General features: G+C 43.3%; 1 long non-coding RNA gene across 1 annotated transcript in view; it reads left to right on the forward strand.

Moving 5' to 3' along the window:
* Positions 1 to 24,337, forward strand: part of LOC116572052 — a 70,391-nt gene that overhangs the window by 27,648 nt on the left and 18,406 nt on the right. The window contains exon 6 of the long non-coding RNA XR_004278106.1: positions 14,769 to 18,032. This is a non-coding gene — a long non-coding RNA (uncharacterized LOC116572052). The remainder of the gene's footprint in view (positions 1 to 14,768; positions 18,033 to 24,337) is intronic.

The following is a 24,337-nucleotide window of genomic DNA, read 5'->3' on the forward strand; positions in this document are numbered from 1 at the left end:
TACCTCAGGGACACCTGGCTGGCTCAGTTGGTGAAGTGTCTGTCTTCAGCTCAGGGTCCTGGCACAGAGCCCCTGTTCAGTGGGGAGTCTGCTTCTCCCTCTCTTGGCAGCCCCCTAACTTTGTGCTCTCTCTCTGTCAAATAAATAGATAAAATCTAAAAAAAAAAAAAAAAATCTACATCAGTACTGTTGAAGAGCTATCCACTAAAAAAGATTCTGAAGCAGAAACTAAAGGAGTAGGTTGCTAGAGGGGGGACTTAGAAGTTGTGTGGTTTTTTGTTTTGTTTTGTTTTGTTTTTAAATGAGAAGTCATTTGAGAAGCTGAAAGTAGAAAGATGCCAATAGACATCAAATATGGTGCATCCTTTCCTTTCAAACCAGAAATGGTGGCATATGTGATAGAGAAACTTCATTATTCTCTTCTTTGTTCTCTTATCTACTGGGCTTTAGGGCTCTGTGTATTTGCTTATTCAGTCTTTCAACAGTCTTTGGCTGGGGTGCCCCGTGGGTCGGGCCTGCTGGGTTTTGTCTCCACCTATACCCGGGCACAGGCTCAAGGTAGGCTGCCTCACACTCTTTTAGCTTGTTTTGTGGGGCCTCATGACCCTTTTCTCTAGAGACGTTCTTTGATCAAAAGAAGTTACAAGATTCTTCTCCTCTGGGAGGTACCAGTGCTGGATCACAATCTTTTCTAGTCATCTTGTAAACCTAAAATATCCTTATCTCCAGTGCAGACATTTTTCTGTCTCTTTTTCTGAATTCTTCTGAATTCCTTTTCTTTTCCCACACGTCCCAACAGGGGATGTTTGCTCGGGCTCATCCTTGATTGTCTGTGTGTCTCCCTTGGCGCTCTTTCCCTGGGTGAACATGGCATCTCTGCCCATTGGTCCTACGCTGGCAGTTCCAGATCTGATCTCTTTTTGGAGTGCTCCGCCTGCCCACAGGGCATCTCTTCTTGGAACTAGGTCCACAAGGTCGAGATTTTATCTGCTTTATTTACTGGTGTATGCCCAGCTCCTTCTTTTCTTTCCTCTCTTCCTCTTCTGTTCTGTCTTTTCTAGCCCAGTCTAATCCATGCCATCCTTAATTGCATCTGAGCTGATCTTGCCAAGGGCCCAATGAGATCCACCTTATGAAGTCCCTGACTTGAGACTTCCCCTGCTAGAGCCTCTCGTAATACCTTAGACCTTTTCTTCAGAGCCATGATATGCCATGACTTACAGTGTATGGCATTAATTGCTAAATGTCTCTGTCCATATGAGATCATGAGCTCAATGATGTCAAGATGAGACCTGCTTTGCTCACTATTTGCTGGACAAGTACTAAGTGCCCCAAGTGAAAATGGCAGATGGAGGCCAGGATTAAAAATAGCCATTCCCTAATTCCATAAACTTCGTCTTTTCTTACAACATTCCACTTAGTAAATGGAATTGATACAACCCTGGTATTATCTTTGACCTGATGTATGCCCATCCGCTTCCCCTCCCTGCTTCTCTCCACGAAGTACTGACAGTATAGCCAACCTCTGACACCAAGAAAATGATGGCAGTAGCTTAGAAAAATAACCACAACTTTCTTTGCGGGTATTGAGGTTTTGTGTTTCAACTGTTCGGAATATGCAAACAACCTACATCACAAGAAAAGCTAACTTCATCTCTGTTTTTACCATGAGGAGAACTATAGGATACCATAGGATAACTATTTATGGAGGAAATAAATGGATAAACTCTCTACATAACTTTTAATTATGTTTTTGGCTATTTATTGATTAATTGTGGGTGTTGTAATCCATACTGAATACAATGGTCACAGTTTTGCAAGCCATCATATTCCTTACATGGCTTCTCTGCTGAAAAACTCCGATGACCTCATTTTACTGGAAAAATTAATGCATGAAATTACTGCTCCTGGTTTGTGAGGCACCAAGCCCAGAATAATCCTTTAAGAGCTTCATCCATGGGGCAGTTTGTCATTTCTTTGTCAAGGGGAATCTCACCTGACCTCAGGTGCATCATATAGAACCACTGACACATTCCAGAGTTTATTCATGTTCCTGGGGCTGTCAAGCTGACTTCAGGTTTCATCTTAAATGATCATCTTGTCCTACCCCTTGGCTTAGTGCCCATGCCTGTCTCTGGGTTTGGACATCAGCTGCCCTCTGACTAAGGCTCTGTGTTGTTTTAAAACCAAGATTTCTTTCTCTCTCTTTTTAAAAAAATTTTTTAAATTTTTATTTTTTTAGAAGATTTTATTTATTTGACACAGAGGGAGAGATCACAAGCAGGCAGGTAGAGAGAGAAGGGGGGAAGCAGGCTCCCCACCGAGCAGAGAACCCAATGCGGGGCTCGATCCCAGGACCTTGAGATCATGACCTGAGCCAAGGGCAGAGGCTTAACCCTCTGAGCCACCCAGGCACCCTCAAAACCAACATTTCACAGTTGACACTATCCAAGACATCCCACAGTAGCCATCCAGCTGAACTTGTCCAATCTCTTTGGCACAAGTGCCTCCAGGGTGGGGACAGCAAACCTAACTTGCAATTACTTTTGACCTATTTTCTGTGCTAATCAGATTGTAGAAGAATCCATGCTAATTCCTGCACTTCTCTTCGTTTTGACTCCCTCTCCCCTCCCAATACAGACTCCTCTCTTTTGTTTGCCTCCTTGAATCGTCCTTGTTCCCATTTCTTCATAAATACAGGCCCAGCTTCCCAGGTTCTCCCAAAGGTTGTTCTTGACCTGTATGATCCATGCTGGTCTCCTGTTCAGAGTCTGTGCTTTTATGTAGGCAAACGCAGATGTCAGTGTGTGTACTTACAGTCTAAAGGTCAAGTTAGGAGCCTAACAGTTGTCATGTGTGAAGTTATACACAACCCCTTCCTCCCAACCCCCTTCCCCCACCCCTCAAAGATGACCATTTGTTGGGGGTATGCTCTGATGAAACTTCTTGGTGAGGCACATGAACTTCAAAACCTAGATGCCATGTCTGGGTTTGGATAAGTGGACTTGAGGGAGTCTGCAGTAGGAAACCAAGGGAGAACTGATCTGCTCTGGGACAGACGTGGGAAGAAGAAGAGATACTGCCTTGGGGAGGAGGAATTTGAACCAAAGGGATGACAAGTAAGATGTTTCTTTGTGAAAGACTCTTGGCTTCTTTATACACAATCTTTAATCAAGATTATTTAAAAAAAATTCCACAATACTTAGTGTCAAGGCTTTCATGTGGTTCAAATGTCATATAATGTGATAACCTATAAAGAGTTATTTTAACTAAATACATGTATGAGAGGTGCTCGGTAAAACAGAAGGGAGTTGAGCGTGGGAGCACGTTGCATGGCCCATGTTCCATTCTGGTGTACTGGCTAAGATCGTGCAAAATGAAGGCACAAAACCTGTTCAACTCACACACAAAATTTTTAGGGAGAAAAGATGGAATTTATTTTATTGTCTCTCATCATGCCATTTACACATGTATATTATAATGTCACACTAAGCCTTTTATGGGAAGAAATAAAAGCATTATTTTCAATAATGCAATTTTCCTTCTGGCATGCCATCTATGTGTAGTGAGAATAGCAACAGAGAGCGTGCATCCCAACACATGCCTGATGTTCCCCCTAACCCCATCCACTCTTGGCTTCTTCACTGAGACATCATTGTTTCTTATCATTGTGTCCTGGTCTCACCCAGGCAACTACATGCATGATCCAGTTTCTTCTTGCTACTTTGGATTCTTACCTTTACATCTCCTTGGCTCGGGACCCACTTAATTGCTCATACACAACACCCCTCCTGTCTTGACTGGTTCCTGGGAACTTCCTTTCTCCTATGCTGCTTCTCTGGGCAGCCCTCTCACTGGTCTATTGTTCTGCAGACCCCCTGTCTTACATGAGATGGTGTTAATTGTTTCCGAAGGAGGATAACTGGAGTGACAGGTCGGTCATGATGGTGCGATAATGACTTTGATGCCGGGATAATGGTGTTGGTGGTAAAGGAACTGGCAACGTCTTGAAAAAGTTTGTCATTGCTTATGGGACAGAGCGGTTTGAGTCAAAGGGAGCAAAAAAAAAAAGGTATATGTCATCCCTAAGTGAAGTGGAGGAGGAAAATTTTCTGGTAGTATGGGCAAAAGTGCTTTTATTTTTCCTTAATAGGGGTTCACCATGGACATTGTCAGAGATAGTCTCTCAACATTTGCTTTTTAATTAAAATCTTCTCAGTTATTATTATGGTTCTTTTTCCTTCTTGGATTGCTAATAGCCCTAAATAATCACCTATATTGGATTCATCTTATCTTTTTGGAGGCTCGTGTAAGCTCAGGCACCTAGAGATTTAATTACGGAGCTCAACCCTTCTCTGTTATTTTTATAAACTGGCCCCTGTAATCAAGCCAATCCTTGGCAACTCTTCACTGGAAATTCCTTTGACACCCATCAAGTCATTCTCTTCATTAATGCCTTAATAAGTCTTCAGAATCAAAGAATAACTGAAAAGTAAACATAATTTCAGAGACGAGCATAAAAATGAGCCTTAAGTGACAGGGTGTGTGATATGCCATGAATGGGAACTAGAAAAGGATTGATTAGGGGAACAGGGAGGGGTCAGTAATCCTCAGGGGATATTAGATTAGTGGTGACCTCCATGTTTTGGAACTTCTAATCCCATGAAAATTTGGAATTTGGGAGATTTGTATAAATTTGAAGGTTAACCTAGACTACCTGGAATATTTTTACTATATTTAGATTTAGACACTTCTGGAAAAGCAGAAAACTTTGAGAGACTACCTCCTTGCCATGTTTAGAATCTGAGTGATTGCTTGAAATTACATGGGCAGTGAAATGTTCTAGTAATAATCGAAATGTAGCATAACATTGCCAAACCTCTCAACAAGACCCAGGAATCTGTATCTTGAGTAATGTTGTCAGGGAAGAAAGTTATTGATAGCATAGTTAAGCCCAGTCCTTCTGCAAATGTGATTTGAAATTATGTCTGTGTGGCTAAATGAGATTATTTTAGTAAACGAAAAACAAATGCTACCCAGACCCAAGGCAAGATGATTGAATTCAGTGAAGCAAGCCATTAAAAACGTATGTGATATTTAATGTACAGATTGACTAAGTTTTTTCACGTTTCTTGATAAGATCATGAAAATACAAGCTTGAGTTTCTGTGCTTATAAGAAAGATACCCTTAAGTAAGAATCTACCTCTGTTATTTCCACTCTCCATATTTGCAAGTGAACTCACCTTCCATTCCAAAAGAAAAGAGAAGCCATTTTTAAAGGAGTTCTCCTACACACATGGCACACACCAACTTCTTCCTATTAGACCTACTGTCTGCTGGCATCTGAATCCATCCTTTCCTCTCAACCCCCTGTTGGAATAAGGGGCTCTCCTCTCTCTTATGTAAAGCTTCCTCCTCTTCTTGTGTTCTAGATCCCATCCACTCTTGCTTTTTCAGCAACTTTACTTGTATAATCTCTTCTCTGTCATCATGATTTACCTTTCCATCAGCATTTCACTACAGTAAAGTCTCATCCATCTTAAAACCACCCTCCCTCTACTATACCTTATCTTTTAGCTCTTGTTCAATGTTGCCTATTCTCTTATAGTTAAATTTCTCATAACTCACTTATTTCTCAACCCATTCCAATCTATGTTTAATTCCCTAAATTTATTGAAGTGACTCATTTAAGGTCACTCATGCCTTTCATGTCACTAAATATAATGAACATTCTTAAAATTTCATCATACTGTATCTTCATAAATGTTGACTATTATCACTTTGAAACATTTGCCTATCTCTTCCCTTTTTATTTCCCATTTTGCACCTTTGACTAGTCTTTGCCAACCTCCCTTATTGGGTCATCCTCTTTTACCTGCCCATTGGATATTGAGGTCCCTCAAGATTTGGTTCTTCTCTTCACATTCTACAGTCTTTCCCTAGATGGTGTCTATCACATATGAGTCTTCAGTTACCACTTATGGGTCAAAAACTTCCAGATGTTCAAAAATCTCTTCTGACCTCCAAAGTATATATACAATTGCTATCTTGTCACCTCCAATGGGAGGTTCCAAAGGCATCTCAGCCTCATGAAGGCTAAGCCTATGCTCATAATCCCACACTTAAAGCCTGACTCTCCCCTAGTGTTTCCCTGTTCAATGAAAGTCACTGTCATCCACTAGGTTTTCCAAGCTAGACACCTAGGAGCTCTCCTTCTTCCTGACTTCCCCTGCTGAATCTACCACCAAATACTGTCAGAACTTTGAGGGATCTCTAAAATCTGTCCAGCTCTCTCCATCTCCATTTTCTCCACCCTCACCAAAACTACTGTGATTTCTTTATTTTTTTTTTTGACAGACAGAGTAGGCAGAGAAGCAGACAGAGAGAGAGAGAGAGAGAGAGAGAGAGAAGGAAGCAGGCTCCCTGCTGAGCAGAGAGCCTGATGCGGGGCTCGATCCCAGGACCCCGGGATCATGACCTGAGCCAAAGGCAGAGGCTTTAACCCACTGAGCCACCCAGGTGCCCCACTACTGTGATTTCTTACCTGATTTCCTCCTACCAGCTCTCCTGCTAAACCCTAGCCAGAGTGAAATTTTTAGAATACAAACTGGATTATAGCTTAAAACTCTTCACTAGCTAGTTGGGAGAACCTTCCTAATCTCATCTTGACATTTCCCCAGTCTCCTTTTCCACCATCTTTCCCTTACTCTTTGCCCATCAAGCATGTTGCATTCTTCTATGGTTTTCTGTTCAACGCCTAGACATCCTTTACATCATTGCTCAAATATCACTTCCTCAATGGTGTCTTCCCTATACTAGAGTCTATCTCCCACTCTATGTTTCCTCTAAGGGAATTGTTGCAGTTGGTAATGATGTATATGTTTGCATGCTTATTAATAAATGTCTCTTCTCCAGAGAAGCTGTTCAATTAATATCTATTAAGTAAAGAGTATTAAAACATGCTTAGCAAACTATGTGTGTAGTGAGGGAAGTGGAAGACAAGAGAAAGCACAGCCTGGCCTCTGTAGTTTAGGACAGGAAGGAGCCAAGTCCTACTCTTAGCATAAGGTTGGAAGTTACACAGAAAAAGTCAATTGTCTTTTTCTGAGAGAATGCAGCAGTTAAATTTGTATGAGAAATGGGACACTGAGGGGCCGGTAACTCCATTGCGGCTGAACTCCTCCCACTCCCCTGACTCTGCACTCAGTATTTCATCCTTTGTAGCTCCCACAGACCCATTTTGCAATCAGTTTATATCTCATAGCTGGAACTTTCTCTTGACATTCGTCCTGAAGTGACTGATTGCAAATTACAAGCCCCCAGATGCTTTTCAAATTTGGGCTAAAACAATTGAGCATAATTTAAGATGATTGATAAATCCAGAATGCGAGTATACACTAGCATTGCCTGCTACCCTTGCTAACCTTTGGACACATTTTCATAAGTGCTCACAGGAAGAGATTCAGGCTTCAGTTCAAGAAATATGGCTAAAGTCTGGAATTTGGTCTGTAACAAAGAAAAAAAAAGCAAATAAGGTCTGAGAAAATTTATTAAATCAGGTCTATTTAATATCTACATTCAGTTATAGTTACTCGTTACCTTGAAGGGTACTGTCCTGTGTCTTTAGTTATCACCAACGGGGATGTACGTGAGTTGTACGAAAATGTGGTCTTCATGCATCTACACCTTGCATTTAAAAGAAGGAATCAGGCTTGGTAAGTATCTCCATTTTTTTCCCCAGTAAATGCAGGAATTTTTATGTAAGCTCAGGGATATTTATCCTTCGCAGTGTAAAAGAATTGCCCTTAATTCATGAAATTGGTAATTGATTCTCTTTGTGGGTGAGGCCATATTGAACAAGTGATCATCTATTTGGAGACACATGGGCAGTGTCATGACGGTTAGTTTCTACTACACCAGCAGTTAAGACCTTCTGCTTCAAATGGAGAAGGCATCTGCCGCGACTAATTGCTTATTTTTTCTTTTTGTAGTAGACAGACTCTATGATGGCCCCTGATAATCCCCTCTTCCTGGTATTCATGTTCTTGTGTATCCCTTCGCTTGCATGTGGGTGGGGCCTATAACTTGCTTCTAACTAGAAGATTATAGCAAAGGTGATGGGATTTCACTTCCATGAACATATTACATGAGTTTGTAACTCCCACCTTGCCAGAAGATTCTTTCTCTTGCTGGATTGGATGAAACATGCTACTACCCTATGGAGAATCCCAGTGGCAAGGAACTGTGGGGGACCTCTGGTCAACAGCCAGCAAGTAACTGAGTTACATGGGCTTGGAGCGGATTCTTCTCCCATTGAGCTTTCAGATGGGACTCCAGCCCTAGCTGACATCTTGAATGCAAGCTTGTGAGATACTCTGGAGCAGAGAAGACCGGTAACCTGTGCAGGACTCCTGGCTCACGGAAGCCATGAGGTTACTGTGTGCTGCTTTAACAGCTAAATTTGTAGGAATATTATATGCCACAAAGAAAAGGAATATGGTTTTCTTTTCTTTTGGCTATAATTGCTATATCCTAATTTTTTTAACCACATAATAATAATAATTAGAACAATTTAAGTCTTTCACACACATAAAGGACCTTTGTGACTGCCAGATCCCTATAATATCATATCAAAGCTTCTTAGTTCAGCATATAAAGCCCTTCACCATTAGTTATTGATTAATTTTTCCAGCTTCTTCTGTTATGATCTTATCCTTTCTCTGCTCTCTCTGCACATACCTCCACACAACTTCTCCTTCCTTCTCATTGTTTCCAGGACACTCCACAATGCAGGGCCTCTGCACAAGCTTCTGCTTCTCCCTGGGATGCCTTCCTTTTACATACCCTTCCTTATCTTTCAAGATCCGGCTTACTGATTGTCTCCTATTTAGATTACTGTGTCTTCTCTTTAGGACATTTAATAACCTAACACTTCATTAATGTCACGATATCACTTACCACCTTACATGGCAGTTTATAGAGGTGACAGGGTGGTCTTTTATGTGAATTTGGATTTTGCTTTCCAAACTTTACCCTTCATTCTCTTTTCAAATAGGTAGATATGGGATTGGTATTTACTTGCTTTGGAGATTTTTTGCAAGGTGGAGAGAAGATCTTTGAAGTTTTGTGATATTTCTGTTTGTTTTTCTTCAAAGCCAAATGTGTTGACTAGATTGTACTGGATATTGGAAGAGGGAGGAGTGCCTCTGAAGTACTGAAGGGGAGGGTTCCTTGGAGTAGAGAGAGGCATGACTCCATTGTGGTGCTCCAGGGGAGAGGAGCAGATGTTGGGAAGTAGGAGAAAATAATAGACCTGGGGAGGTAGGTCCTATCTTAGAGATAGGAGGTTAGGCATAGGGCTCTGACTGGCTAAACTGTCCCATGTGCCAGGCACGGATTGAAAGTAGCATTGGCTGTGAACAGGAATGTTAGGTATCACCATGGCAACCAGGGCATACCAATGACCCAAGACTGGAGAGGCATCCCCATCTGTGTACTGCCCAGAGAACATCCCCTCTCTACTGGGGCAAGGGAAAATAATGACTGTGATTGAATTTTCCACAGTGTGTTGGGGGAAGGATTGACCCTGAATTAAATTTAACTTTATATTTAAAGTTAAAGAAAACAAACTGGGTGTTGTACAAAAACAATGAATCTTGGAACACTGAAAAAAATAATAAAAAGATAAAAACAAAGCGAATTTGACATTTCTTGTACATCTATTTGTAGACTAAGTTCATACCAGTATGAATGAGCCCTCAGCACAAGAAACATGAAGAAAACTACACCGAGGCACATTGTAATCAATTTGTTCAAAACCAATGATAAAGGGAAAATCTTAAAAGCAGTCAGAGGGAAAAAAAAAACCAAGCATTCGGCACAAGAAAAAGATAAGGATGACTGTAGATTTCTTGTCGGAAACAATGCAAGTGAGAAGGCAGCGGAATCACATCGTTGAGGTGCTAGAAGAACAAAACTGTCAGCCCACGATTTTCACCCTGGGGGAAAAAATCTCTCTCAACAATGAAGGCAAAATAAAGCTTTTTCTCCCCCTTAGAAATACAAAAGCTGAAAGAATTTATCAGCTGAAAATCCACAGTATACAAAATGTTCAAGGGAGTCTCTTGAGAGGCTAGAAATGACACCAGATGGAAATGTGGATCTGCACCAATGGTTCTCACCTGAAGGTGGTTTGGCCCCTCCCCCAGTCAGGGCTGATGGACAAATCTGGAGACATTTTTGGTTGTCACAACATAAGGGAAAGGAGGATGGAAGAAGACTCGCATCCAGAGAGTAGAGGCAAGGCATTCTACTAAGCATTTCACAGTGCGCGAAGCTGCTCCCACCCCCGTCTCTGACCCCAGCAAAGAATATCAGCTCTAAAGAGGTTGGAAAAAAAACCCTCCTCTAAACAATGGCATTACATGGGTACATGTGACTATTTTTCTTACTATTTAAATCTCTTTAAAAGATTATTGGACATTTAAGCAAAAGTAGTAACAATATAATGTGGGTTTTATAACAAATGTAAAAGTAAAATATGTGCCAGAGCACAGAGGCTGACGGCTGGGAAAATCAGGTGTCCTAATGCATATTATGTGTCTTATACTCTGTGGGAAGTGGTCTGCCATCCTTTGGAGGTAGACTGGGGTAAGTTAAATGTGTAACCATAGGGATGCCTGAGTGGCTCAGTCGGTTAAACGTCTGCCTTTGGCTCAGGTCATGATCCCAGAGTCCTGGGATCGAGCCCCCGCTCATTGGGGAGTCTGCTTCTCCCTCTCCCTGCTCTGCCTACAGCTCCCCCTGCTTGTGTTCTCTGTCTCTAACAAGTAAATAAAGTCTTTTAAAAAAAGTTAAATGTGTAACTATAAACTCTAGAGTAGCCACTAACATAACAAAAAAAGAAAAGAGATAGCTAGTAAGCTACTGAAGGAGAGAACATGAATCACAAAAAATAATCAATTAATCCAAAAGAAAGCAAGAAAGAAAGGGTGGGAGTGATGACAAAGAACAGAGGAGAAAAGTAAAAAAAAAACAAACATATGACATGATAGATTTTTAAAAAAATATTTTATTTATTTATTTGACAGACAGAGATCACAAATAGGCAGAGAGGCAGGCAGAGAGAGAGAGGAGGAAGCAGGCTCCTTGTTGAGCGGAGAGCCCGATGCAGGGCTCGATCCCAGGACCCTGGGATCATGACCTGAGCTGAAGGCAGAGGCTTAACCCATTGAGCCACCCAGGTGCCCCTAACATGATAGATTTAACCCAATCATATAAATAGTGATTTTAAATTTAAGGCCCAAACACACCAATTATAAGGTAGAGATTATCAGACTGGATTACAAAAAGACCCAGCTACACACTACCTTACCTGCAAGAGACTTCTTTTAGATAAAGACACAAGTAGAATGAAAGGTAATTGAAACAGACAAAAAAATGCCAAAACAAATTTAAAAAAAAGGTTGAGATAACTATATTAATATCAGTTACTATATTAACTATATTAACATCCTAGCGAAGAATAGTATGAGGTATAAAGAAGTTTCCTTCATAAAGGTATAGTATTGATTCTTCAACAGGACTTAACAGTCCAAAATGTTCACACTACTAATCATAGAGCTTTCAAATGCATGAGGCAAAAACTGGTAGTGTTTCAAGGAGAAATAAAATCATGATGATAGAGATATTTAATACTGCACTCTTACTAACAGAGGGAGCAAGTAAGCTGAAAATCAGTGAGGATATATAGAAAACTTGGACATTTGCTCAACTGATGTGACCCATTGACATTAGTCAATTAAAGAACACTCTACCCCCAAATTCAGATTATAAATTGCTCTTAGGGGCACACGGGACATTTATCACATTTTAGGCTGTAAAACAAATTTCTGAACATTTAAAAAGTCTGCAAGTCACTCAAAGTGTGTTCTCTGACCGTGATGGAATTAAGTTAGAAATCAATAATAGGACGATTTCTGGAAACTCCCCAGATATTTTGAAATGAAATAGTGCACCCAGCCTGTCTTTGGGTCTAGTGGGAAGTATTAGGTCACATTATTCTTCTCCTTGGGATTCGAATAGATAAACCAGTAAAGACATCAGGATGATTTAGATTCAGTCTTGCCTTCCCAGGAACAGTGGAAAGAACAATTTGATCCCCAATGGTCTTTGTAGTCCTAGGTCTTTATGCACAGACAATAAAATCACATAAACTCTTAGAGAGGAAAAAACTGATTTAAATTTCTAAAACACACTGTAATATGATAAAGACAAATACAATTTTATTGCCTTCAAACCTAATATATGGTTATTTAGCCGAACATTTTAGGTAGCACACTTTGAGAGGTTGTTTTTAAAAACATATAAAATATAAATATAAAAATATTTTTAATGCTTTATAATTAGTATGGTCTTCTTACATTTGCTTTAGAGAAAAAAATATAAAAAATGCTTTACAACTGATATGGTGTTCATAAGTTTGCTTCAGAGAACAGATAAGAATATTTAAAAGGAAATGGATGCCTCCAATCTGTTCATATAGTCTATGAAGATTTATAGTATAAGTAATTTGTTCTTTTAAATATGATAAACATAAATAAGTATTCTGTTTTTCAAAAATAGCCCCAATAATATTTCCAATGCCATTTATTTTCCTCTAGGACTTTGACATTCCTACCAACAGGAGGTGGAGTCTGATTCTCCTCCTCTCAAATATGGACTGGCTTTAAATGACTTGCTTCTGTTAAATGGATAGGGGTGGAAAGAATTCTGGGAGCCCTCCAAGGCTAGGTCAAAAAAGGTGATACAATTTCCACCTACTTTCTCTCTCTCAGGTTGCTTGCTTTTAGAACCCAACCACCACGCGGAAAGAAATCTGTGGAGAGATCCCACCCCATGGAGTTCTCACGTGGAGAGGACCCAAGGCCCCAGCTCACAGCCAACACTAACCCCCCCAGACATGAAGGTGAGGGAACTTCCAGGTGATTTTAGTCATTAGCCTCCAGTCTTCCAGCTGAGAACTTAGACATCATAGATCAAGAACACATTCCCACTGTGCTGTCTAATTTTGGATCCAAGAATTCATGGGTCATGAGTGGTTATTTTATCCCACTAGGTTTCAGTGGGATAAACTCCACAACTGTAGTTACTGGAACACCAGGACCATCTTATCCACCATCCAGTTGGTTTAATAAACCCATTTTAATGTCATGTTCTTCGTAAGTCATCACAAATTTTTAAAAAGATTTTATTTATTTGAGAGAGAGATACAGTGAGAGAGAGAGCATGAGCAAGGAGGAGGTCAGAGGGAGAAACAGACTCCCCGTGGAGCTGGGAGCCCGATGCAAGACCCGATCCCAGGTCTCCGGGATCATGACCTGAGCCGAAGGCAGTTGCTTAACCAACTGAGCCACCCAGGTGCCCAGTAATGACAGATTTTGAGTCTGGATCTTAAGGTTTTAGTATACACTGTTTCAACATAGAATGTAAATACAATAACCGCTTATATGGTTATACTTGTATAATTTGCTACATTTCTGAATACCTTATTGAGTTGAGAAATATTATACATGGATCTCGGAAAAGGCCACCATCTCCTATGGACCAGTATGTGAGCAGATCACCTCTCTCAGGAATAAGGCCAGATAACACTGTGGAGTTTTCCCACCACGGTCCTGGAGTGAGATAGGCCTGGGCTTGAATCTTGGTTCTATTGCATAGCAGCTGTTATGTACAAGAATGAGATCTACAGCACCTTCTTTACATCTCTACACCTTAATTTCCTTTCATGATATTTGGGAATAATAGTAGCATCAATCTTATAGGATTGTTAACAGTGAATAAATGATATAATGCACATGGGAAGTGTTCATTAAATGTTGGCTCCTAGGGTTATATGTATGAAATCTGTCCATTTGAATGCATGCCTTGTCATACTACCTTGACTTCCAAATCTGGAAAATTTCCTTCAATGACCCACTGCTGGGCAGAGCTTGTAAAGTGGACTTTTACAGGAACTCACTGTGCTGTTAATTGGGGTGACTTTCCAGGGATTGATGACTACTGTTGCCCCTTGGGACACCCCTAGAGAAGTGCAAAGTTGTCCCCATAGGACCCTGGGCTAATGCCCGCCAACTTCCAGGTGTAAGTCAGTTTGTGTTTTTGTGAATGTCAAGTTTGGTCCAGAGATTCCCTTCTCTTGGCTTGTCTCACCAAGAGAAACACAGGAACAATTTTGCAGGATGATAATTTCCTGCAGACTTTTTGAGAAGTTCCACTGTTTGTTTTGGAAAACAGTGAGGGTAAAATAAAACCAAAAGATTTGCTTTTCTCTTCTGCCAGTCTGGCTGGGTTGACTTAGTGGCACTCACTTTGGGGACATGCCCCCGTCTCTCTCCCCCAGCCTTTCCAGAGAGAACAGTCTTGTGTGATTTTAATATGATCATGTCTTTACCATGTGGTCTATCAGCTGTCAGTGACAGTGTGTTTCAGAGTGTCTAGAAGAGGTTTTAATTGGCAAGATCTTTAGTAAATTTGCAAATTAGTGATCTGCCGGCTGATGTTATGACAATGTCTAAACACTATCAGTGCCATTTTAAAATAATCTTTCATCGATACAACATTCATTTTAATTAGCCAGAAAATGTTGGTCTTAAAGGAAGCTCTTTATAGTTTTAGGAATTCGGTGTGGGGTTATAGGATGGCTTGCTGAACTTACTTGGAAAAAAGAGATTTATTGTCATTCTTTGTATCTTGTTTAACTTAGGAGGTACTGGTCAGTATCCTGAATTATTGGAATGTAGACCCAGGAATACAAATGGGCAATACTCTTCTCTTTGGAGAGATGGCATGGGAAGAGTACCAGCCGGACACTCCTTGATATCTGGATTTTAATCCTGGCTCAACCAGAATTGGTCAGTGTGACCCTGGGAAAGACCAAGAAGGTGGGATCGAACACTTACTCTATCTACACCAGGTACTCGGTATCACTTGTGTTGTTCCTTGCAAAACATTATGAGGTGAAAATCAGTATGTCCGTTTTGGAGTTAAGGAAACAAATGGAGATGCAGGGAGTGGAGTTAGTTTGTCGTAGGTCATGGCCATCCAACTAGGAAGTGGTAAGAGACCCAGGTCTCTCTGCCCTAAAGACTGAGGTCTATACGATCATAAGTTAACCTCTGAAAAGTCCCTCCATATTCCATATTCAAGAGCCTAGATTTTCCCTTCTGTATAGTGACAGAGTTGGACTAGATGATCTTTTGCTTATAGTTTAGCCAGTATGATTCTATGTAGCTTCCGCGTCTGGATTTCTGGGTCGCTGAGTTCCTTCTATGGTGGCTTCCATTCTCATGAAACCTGACAGGTCCCTGTGGTACTCTTGGGAGGGTACTAAATTAAGGCTGTGGTACTGATTAAATGGATTAGCAGCCTTATAAGGACCAGATTTTTTTTTTTTTTTTCTGGTTAGCAGAACTGGACATGACAACTTTTCTCACTGGCTTATAGATGTGATTCATGCCAGCCAAAAGCGCCACCATTTTCTTCCCTTCCAGTGATCTCCACAAGTCACTGGTAGTGCTTAGCACCCTCTGGGTGCCCTATCAGTATTTACTAAGTCTACCTGATTAATATCCTTTGTAGTATCAGCGTAGGTGTAATTTAATTTAAATCTGAACAAATTCTCGGCTCTATCCAGCTGCACAAAAATGCATTAAAGAATATTTTTCTGGTATGAGTTTCTGCCCCAAAGCATGAAACCCAGTACAGACTCAGCCTAAGTTACAGGATAGAGATGCCAGATGGCTGTTAAAATGGACCCTTGCTTGGCTTTTTCTCTTATACAAATAATTTATGACCTACCACTCTGAACTTCTGATGGTGGGCTTTGTCGGCACCCTGACAGCTTTCTCTCATGTTGGTAGCTTCCCTATGCTGCCTCTAGGACTACATTGTTCTTGGCAGCAGCCTTAAAATATCTTGAAAGGGGATCATCAGAGTCACTTGGCATTCCAGCCTCCTCATTTTACACGTGTTGTTATTAGGAGGTGGACTGTCAGAATGCAGGAGTTCCGGTTTCTTTAGGTTTCAAGGCATGTGTTGAAGTTTCTCTGCCCTTCAGGCTTCATTTGTAAAGTGGGAAGGATCATGCCTGCTTCTCAGATACTGAGTGAATTACATGAAATGGGTTTTCTGGCTGTATTAGTTTCCTATGGGCTTTGTAACAAATTACCACAAATTTGATGGCTTTGTTGCCTCACATCTGAAGGCTGAAAGTCCAAAATCAAGGTGCTGGCAGAGATATGTTCCCTCTGAAGGTTCTAGGGAAGAATTCTTCCCTGCATCTTGGCATCCCTTGGCTTGTGGCTCCATGACTATCTTTGCTTCTGTTGTCAGATGGCCTTCTTCACTTCAAGTCTGTGTCCAAGGCTCCCTCTCTTCTTTCTTGTAAGTATTGCAGTCATTAGACTTACGTCCCATTCTAAAACCAGATGATTTCATTTTTAAGAACCTTAACTGAGTATATAGCTGCAAAGAACTTATCCATCCAGATTGTAAGGTCACAATCGGAGGTTCTGGATGGACATGGATTTGGGGGTTGGAGGACACTGGTAAAGCCATGATACTATTTTCCACTTGGAAAATCTTGAAGGTTCCCAAACACAGCAAGAATGTTTAAAATAAGCTGGGAAACCAAAAAACCATGATAAATAGACAAGTTAAGGGAAGAGAGGGTGGTATGAGGGGTTGGGTGGTGGTTGGTCTCCTGTAGCATCTGGGTCAGAAGGCTTCTCTGCAGAGGTAATATGTGCAACAATTTTGGATGCAGTGGAAGAGTGAGCAATGTGAAATGTTTTGAAAAGTGTTTTCCAGGTGGATGGAGCCACAAATATCAAGATGCTGAGGAAGGAACCAGGTGATGTTTTGAAGAACAGCCAGGAGGCCAGGGTGGTTGGAATTGGCATGGGATGAGAGGAGATGAGGTTGGAACAGTAAATGCTGGTCTGGCCATTTGTAGCCAGTGTAAGACTTTGGGCTTCATTTTAAGGGTAATAAAACACCAGTGGGAGTTTTTGAGCATGAAAGCAGGCTAATCTGATTATATTTTCAAAAGTCACTTGGGTTGCCATGGAGAGACTAGACACTGGGAAAGTGTAGGATCAGGTTGGTGGGCCCGAGGGCATGCTGGTCATTGAGGCAAGAGATAATGGTGCCTTGGAACGTGCTTGTGAGGATTATTTTCTGAGATGGGGAAGACCAAGACATAGTGGGACTTGGGGGTACAGTGGAAATCAGTGCAATTTGGATACATTAACTTTGGAATAGTCATTAAGTATCCAAGAGGATGAATAGGACATTGGGTTTTTGAGTCTGGAGCTTAGGAGAGAGGTCAGCATGGGGGTTGTTTTGATTTGGGAGACATACAAGCATGGGGCTGAGTGTGGTCCCCCAAAGAAAGAGTGGATCAGGGGAAGGATGGGCAGGACAGAGACTTGAGTTATTTCAACATTGAGGCCAGCAAGCCTTTTTGAGGGCTTATGCTCCGGCTGGTAATACTTACAGCCCACTCTTCTTCAACTCCTCATTACTGCTTATGTTTGCAAGGTTCCTCTCATGGGTCCTGGTAGTTTCCGTGTCTTGGTTTTGAGATCAGCTCTCTGACCAAAAACTCATTGGTTGTCTTTTCCTTATATTTCTGAAGGCTTTGGAACAGGAAGCAGTTTCCTTCTGGAACGTCCCATCTGCTATGTACTTCTCTACTTGTGGATTTGCTCTGTGTACCTGGAGACAAATGAGGCACGGATGGCTGAACGGGCCTGTCTTCTCTGATTCACAGTCTCATTCCTCCTCCTGCATCCCATGTCTGCTCAGGACGTATGGCAGGAGCAGCCACCGCACCTGTGTGAGCACCTGCTTCCACAGACCCAGCTGTCTGGGGCTCACCTGAGCACACCTGTTACCTTTTCATTCGAAAAGCCGGCCATTGATTTCTGACTTCAAAGCCTCAAATCGTATATGGGAAACCTTGGAGGTATTTATCTGCACCCAAGTCCCCACATTCCAAACGGCTTTAGTTGGCCTGGAGTTTATCTTTTGCTTTTGCATGATTTGCAATTTGGTGACATGAGTGAGTTTGGGAAGCCGGCTGGCAAGGGCGGGGGTGCCGAGATGCCTGACTCCACTAACCACTGACTCTGCTACTGCTAGCCTGATCCAGTTTACGGGAACTGAAACCAGACCTACTGAAAGTCTTGATGGATGCGGCATGCAAGGCAGGTGGGAATTGGTTAGAAAAAAAGGGAAAGGGGAACAACGCATATTCAAGTGTGACCCACAACACATTTAGTGTGGCAAATGCTTCAGCAAATTCCTCTTATCCATTTATGGAAAACCTGGCCCATTCCACACTGTGACAAAGAGGTATGTTTCTCTTGGACACATATGTACACACACATACACACATGCACACACGTACAGGCTCGTGAGCGTGCGCACACACACACACACACACACACACAGCCTTGCTTCATACCAGGCCTTTGCCAACAATGACTTCTTATTAAGTACTTCAGATTTAGGATAAAAGAATATGTACGAACAGGAACACTTTTTCCCCCGGGCATGAAAGAACTTTGTGCCTGTAGAATACGCACTGGCTCGCATTCAGATAGAAATATGTACCACAACACAATTCCCTCCAGCTCAGAGCAGGGTTGCAAGAGAGCCTTGGATCTGAATGAGCAGTGCCTGAATTTTTATCCCATTACGCAGTGAAATCTCATCCCAACTCAGTCTTATTCCCTGTGTAAACCAGCTCATATGACTCTTGAGCTTCCTCTGAAGCAGTAGATTTCAGCAGATAACTAACTAATTCCTCTGGTTTTGTTATCAAAGCTGTCCGCCCACCCCCCATCTCTTACTCATTCTTCAACAGCTAACCTTTCTCTGCAAACTGCCGTTTTTCGCTTTTTAATCTGCCTGTTCCTTCCTCTCCGTGTTTAAAATGCAAAGGCCTGTTGTATCTGGACTATAATAACCTCCTTTCTGTCCCCCCCACTCCTCGCTCCCCCTGCCATGCAGACAACAAGCTCTACGTTTCTTTTGTCCACCCCGTGCTGTTGTCAGCTCTTGGCAGTGGACTTGGGCTATCCCAAGAGTGGAGGGAATCCAGCCCCGGTCTGGAGGCTGGGGACCCAGATTGGGACTAGTTTCTAGTCATTGTCTCTAGGGAGACACCTCAAGAGGCCAGAGAAGTTGGTCCCCCTAGCAGGCACCTCCAGCCCCTGAGACTCAGTACCTGAGTCCTTGGCCATACATCTCCCCTTCAGCCCCCCTGGGCCAACTCCACTGAACCATGGTCAGGGTCCTCAGCAGACCCTTCTGTGCATTGCTATAGCCATGCCTTGCGTTCTTTGTCATATATGGGTCTGGGGATCATCTACTATTTCCCTGGACCCTCTGTCAGGCTGGGGCTCATTGAGTCCCTGCTGCTTTCTAGTGTCTAGAACAAAGAATTGCACATCCAGACACTTTGCCTATATTTGCTAAATTCACTCATTTATTTGGTCAATCATTTGTAAATATGTTTTCCTGTTCTATGACAGATACTCTTCTAGGTGTAGAATCAATGAACAAATGAGCAGAAGTGGGTAGAATTCCCACTGTCTCCTCAGGCTGCTGCCCCTTTGTGTTCCTCTTGAAGTTAATTTTTTTTTGAAGATTTTATTTATTTATTTATTTATTTGACAGACAGGGATCACAAGTAGGGAGAGAGGCAGGCAGAGAGAGAAGGGGAAGTAGGTTCCCTGCTGAACAGAGAGCCCAAAGAGCTAGCCACATCCAGGAGGGCCTGAGAGCCAGAGGATTGAGTCCAGGAGGCTGTGATGTGGGGCTCGATCCCAGGACCCTGGGATCATGACCTGAGCAGAAGGCAGAGGCTTAACCCACTGAGCCACCCAGGTGCCCCTTGAAGTTAATTTTAAAGTTACTTCACTTGGTTCGTTTATAAACTAATGGACTGTAGCAGGTGTGGCACTGGTGAGCGGTGAGAATTGCCCCTGTCAGGGTGGGATGTCCAGTGGCTCCCCTGCCCACGACTGCGCTCCATGTCCGTTTCTAGATGTATCTTTCCTGAACCTACTCAATCCTCGTTTCTAATGGAAAAAGAATTTCCGCCATATTCACGATTAGGAGACAGACATACACTGGGGTGTCTGGTGAACCAGCAGGGTAGGAATGGGAAGGGACAGAAACTAAAATACATCAAGACTGGGGAGTCCTGGAGAAAATGTATCCCTGTGAGAGAATATATCCACAGGGGGATCCAAGGATGTGAGGGGTTAGCGATTTCTCTCTGAACTCTGTCGAAATCAGCAGCTCTGCGAAGGGATCTAATAGAGCGTTAGGGATGGAGTGTTTGTGTCCATGAAAAATCCGTATGTTGATTCCTAACCTCTAAGGTAATGGTGTTAGGAGGTGGAGCCTTTGGGAGGCGATCAGGTCATGAGGGTGCACCCCTCGGGAACAGGATTGGTGCCCTCTTAAAAGAGACCCCGAGGGAACTCTCTCGATCTTTCTGCTATGAGGACACAGGAGAAGGAACGGTAGCCATCTATGAACGAGAAAGTTTGCCCTCACCAGACAGCAAATTTGCCTGCACTTTCATCTTGGACTTTCAGCTTCCCGAACTGTGAGAAGTAAATTCGTGTTGTCGAGGAGCCCCCCAGCCTGTGTGGTGTTGTTACAGCAGACCGAACGGACTCCCACACAGAAGGAAGTTATTATTTGTTTTTGTATCTCCGAAGTAAGTTATGGGGCTGTCGGACTCCAAGGGCAAGGGCATCCGCGTGTGGAACGATGGACCCAAGGGTGGAGAAAGAGGTCGCCCGATTCCTCAGAGACTTCAGGTAGCTCCTGGAGCCTCTCAGAAGTGTCTCAGATGAAGAAGTCCTCTCAGAGACCCTGGAGCCATACTAGCAGGGTTTGTACAGATCGTTATTAGTGTGACTGTGACCTTTTGGATCCCCTCAGGCAGGTGGACAGGCAGGACATTCTTGTTTCTGGCCTTTTAGATGGATTCTGCTTCTATAAGCCCATGCCTCCATGGACAGGCCCCGGGGGGAACCACAGCCTCCGTCTCCAGCCCCGGCCCTGTTAGCTCCCCCGCTAGTCCGTGTCAGCCTGCCTGGTCTCACTTTCATTCTCACAGCCTCCTGGACTCGATTCTCTGGCTCTCGGGCCCTCCTGGATGTGGCTAGCTCTTTGGGAAGATCGTTTTTTAACTGTTGAAAGTCTGCCACTGTAGGGACTCTGTCTCCCACATCTGGATCCAGACAGCACAGGACAGGTGGAAAGAAACTCCCCCGACCCCCTACCCTGCCCCACGCGCCCGCCTGCCATCCTCAGACCAGGAGACACCCCCGTCGGCGCCCGTCCCGGAGTGCACAAAGCATCAGCTCCTTCTTTCCTTCACTTGGCAAAAGAGCAGACGAGTTCATTTGAGCATCTCTGTACTAGTAGCTGATTTGCCTTAATAAATTGTTCCTTTTGGGTGTATTTGCCATTTAAGGGCAATAAGGCCTATCCTGTGGGTCTCTATGATGAGCGTTTCAGGCAGGAGTGACAGGTGGGTGGGAGATGGTTTTCTGGGGTGGAGAGAGCTCTCATGGGAGCTGGTCAGCATTCACGTGTGTGTGAATCTCAGGGGATCCTGTTGAAATGGCGATCCTGATTCGGCGGCTCTGGCGTGGAAACTGAGACTCTCCTTTCCTAACCAGCTCCCAGGCCATGCTCTGAGGCCACATTTTGAGTAACAAGGCCTGAAGCCACAGACACCACCCAGGCAAAAGCTACTCTTCTACACCTGCGACGTGTTCTCACCATCCAGGCAATGACAGCCCTACTCAAAATGTTGAATGAGCTTTTTTGGTTGGCTCCTAGATAGAGGAAGGGAAGTTTCTTATAACCGAAAAGGAACTCATTCCAAACTGGAATTCAGTGACATAAACAAAGTTCCGTGAATGATGTTCTTGTTTTCCCACAACTGGTATTAATACTGTTTCAAAAATACTGCGAAGAGCGCCAGGGAAGTCGCCCTGCGCTCAGAGGGGGCGGGTGGCGATCATTAAGGCCCACAATACGCTGGACAGGAACGATCCCTTTAATCAGAAAAGCTTCCGAACAGGCTGGGTCACGGGAGCCAGGTTAGGAGAATCAACAGATGTAAAAAAGTAAGTCCTTTGCAGAATCAGAGTGGGGCTGACCAGCTTCCTGTCTCCTCTTCCATCTCTCCGTCCTGCTGAGGGCTCACAAGTGAATGTGCCACCTGGCCAGTGAGGCCTCCCCCCCTCCCCCCCACTTCTCCACCCCCCCCTCCCTCCCCCCAAGGCACAGCCCCACCTCCTGCAGATGGCTCTGCTTCAGGGCAGGAGGGCCAAGGGGTGGAGGGACTTCGGGTTTCTTTTTTTTCCATCTGCAATTGTTGCCTAGGGTGTCCTCTGGGTGATGCTAGAAGATAAGTTCTTGTCATTACTGGAGCGCTGTGATTATCCCCTGCGGCACCAGCGGGGAGCCCAGCCACAGGGCCCTGGCACTGAGCTAGGCCCAAGGGGGGAGGCAGACAGCGAAAAGAGCTGCTTCTTGCCACTGAGGATCTTCTAAGGTAGCTGGGAAGGGAAGAGCCACATTTGAAAGATCACTAACCACATCCAGCAGGAGATCGTAAGTTCCAAACGAGTGATACGCACAATAAGGATGTGAGCTGATGAGGGCATGGGGAAACTTTTAAATGAGGTGATCAGAAAGGCTTCATCGAGAAGGTAGTAATTGACTGGGTCCTGGAGGGGAAGGAGGAATTGAAGAGTGCCTGGGCGACTGAGATGGTTCCAAAAACATCCTCTTGCCCGAATCCCTTTGTGGGAATGGCCTGGGGAGAAGTGGGAAGTGTGCTTTGAAAGCTTTTGGTGACAGAAGAGACCAGCAGCCCCAACTGTGGCCCGCCCAGCTCACTTTTCTGGGTCTCTATTTCTTGCTGGACTCCATAGAGAATCAGAAAGATTAGGATACAGTTCAGGTCCACAATCTTCATTATTTTCTTAAAAACTTGCTTTATGGGGAGACGTTCTAACCGGGAAGCCTGAATGTTTCTCTGTACTTCAGAAAACCCCTTAGCACCTGATTTTCAGCTTTAAAAATTGTCATTTATATTTTAAACCCCAAAGCATTCCATATTTTAAACATTGGCAGATATAGGTTAATAATGGCAGGGCTAAAAAAAGTCTATAATAATCTTAAAAAAAAAAACCAAAAACCAACGACGCTAAAGCTATTTTTTTTTTTTAAATTTTAAACTTTAGGCTTCACATTTCAAAGTTTTATCAAACTGCCCCCCCCAATAATTTAAACCATTGTTTTCCAAGGGAAATTTAATAATAAGAGCTGCCATGTGTTTCTGCTTAATTTTTGAAGCCTGTGTTGTGCAGTCAAAGATTCTCATTTGAAAATAATTCCTGTCCTTATTCTGAAACTGCCAGGGGAATAAAATTTAAAAAACATGTTGCAGCTCTCAAGTTTATGTTTTGCCTAAAGCCAAGCAGTGCTGGAAGATCAAAGTTGGGAGTGCCATTCTAAAGTTAGAACCGCAGCCTTGCAAGGCACTTGGAAACCCAGAGCAGGGGCCCAGCAGCTGCCTGTCTAGGTCCTCGGGTAATTAGCTCCGGTGCAAACAGAGAGGCCCCTGCTCCTCCCCTCAGGCGGGGCCCCTGCCTCAGCGCTCCCCGCGCACCCCCCCCCCCCCCCGCAAGTGGCCTGGGAAGTGGATCCCCAGAGAGATGGGACAGGCAGCATATTTTTAGACCACATGTGTGCACTCTGCTGGCCCCCTGCATTCCACAATTTGCATTTGTGAGGAGCAGGAGCCTGCTGGGTCTGCCCTTAGTGGGGGCTATTTGTCAACATGACGGATTCATCTAGCAATATTTAAGGATGGGCAAACTGGGGCATGTTTGCTATTCTCAAGCCCTCTCTTGTTCTCTCTTAAAAAATGAACATAGGTATACGTGTGTGTCTGCATGTGAGTGTGGGCACGAGTATGTGTGTCTGTGCGTTTTTTCTCACCGAGCTCTGAAGATCTGCTTCCTCACTCCCTTACCAAAGCCCTAACTTGACACTTTCCAGCCTCTCTAGAATTGAGGGTCAAGTAGGATTTCTTAAAGCCACAGGAGAACTTCTAAAGACTGCCCACGTGTCTCCATTCACCTCCTTTGGGAAGTTGTACTTGGGAGCACTGAGCCAGTCTGAAGGGTGTTATGGTTCAGAAATTGTAGGGGTCCAGGCAGA

The sequence above is a fragment of the Mustela erminea genome, chromosome 13 (assembly GCF_009829155.1).
Source record: "Mustela erminea isolate mMusErm1 chromosome 13, mMusErm1.Pri, whole genome shotgun sequence".
NCBI classification, from domain to species: Eukaryota; Metazoa; Chordata; class Mammalia; order Carnivora; family Mustelidae; genus Mustela; species Mustela erminea.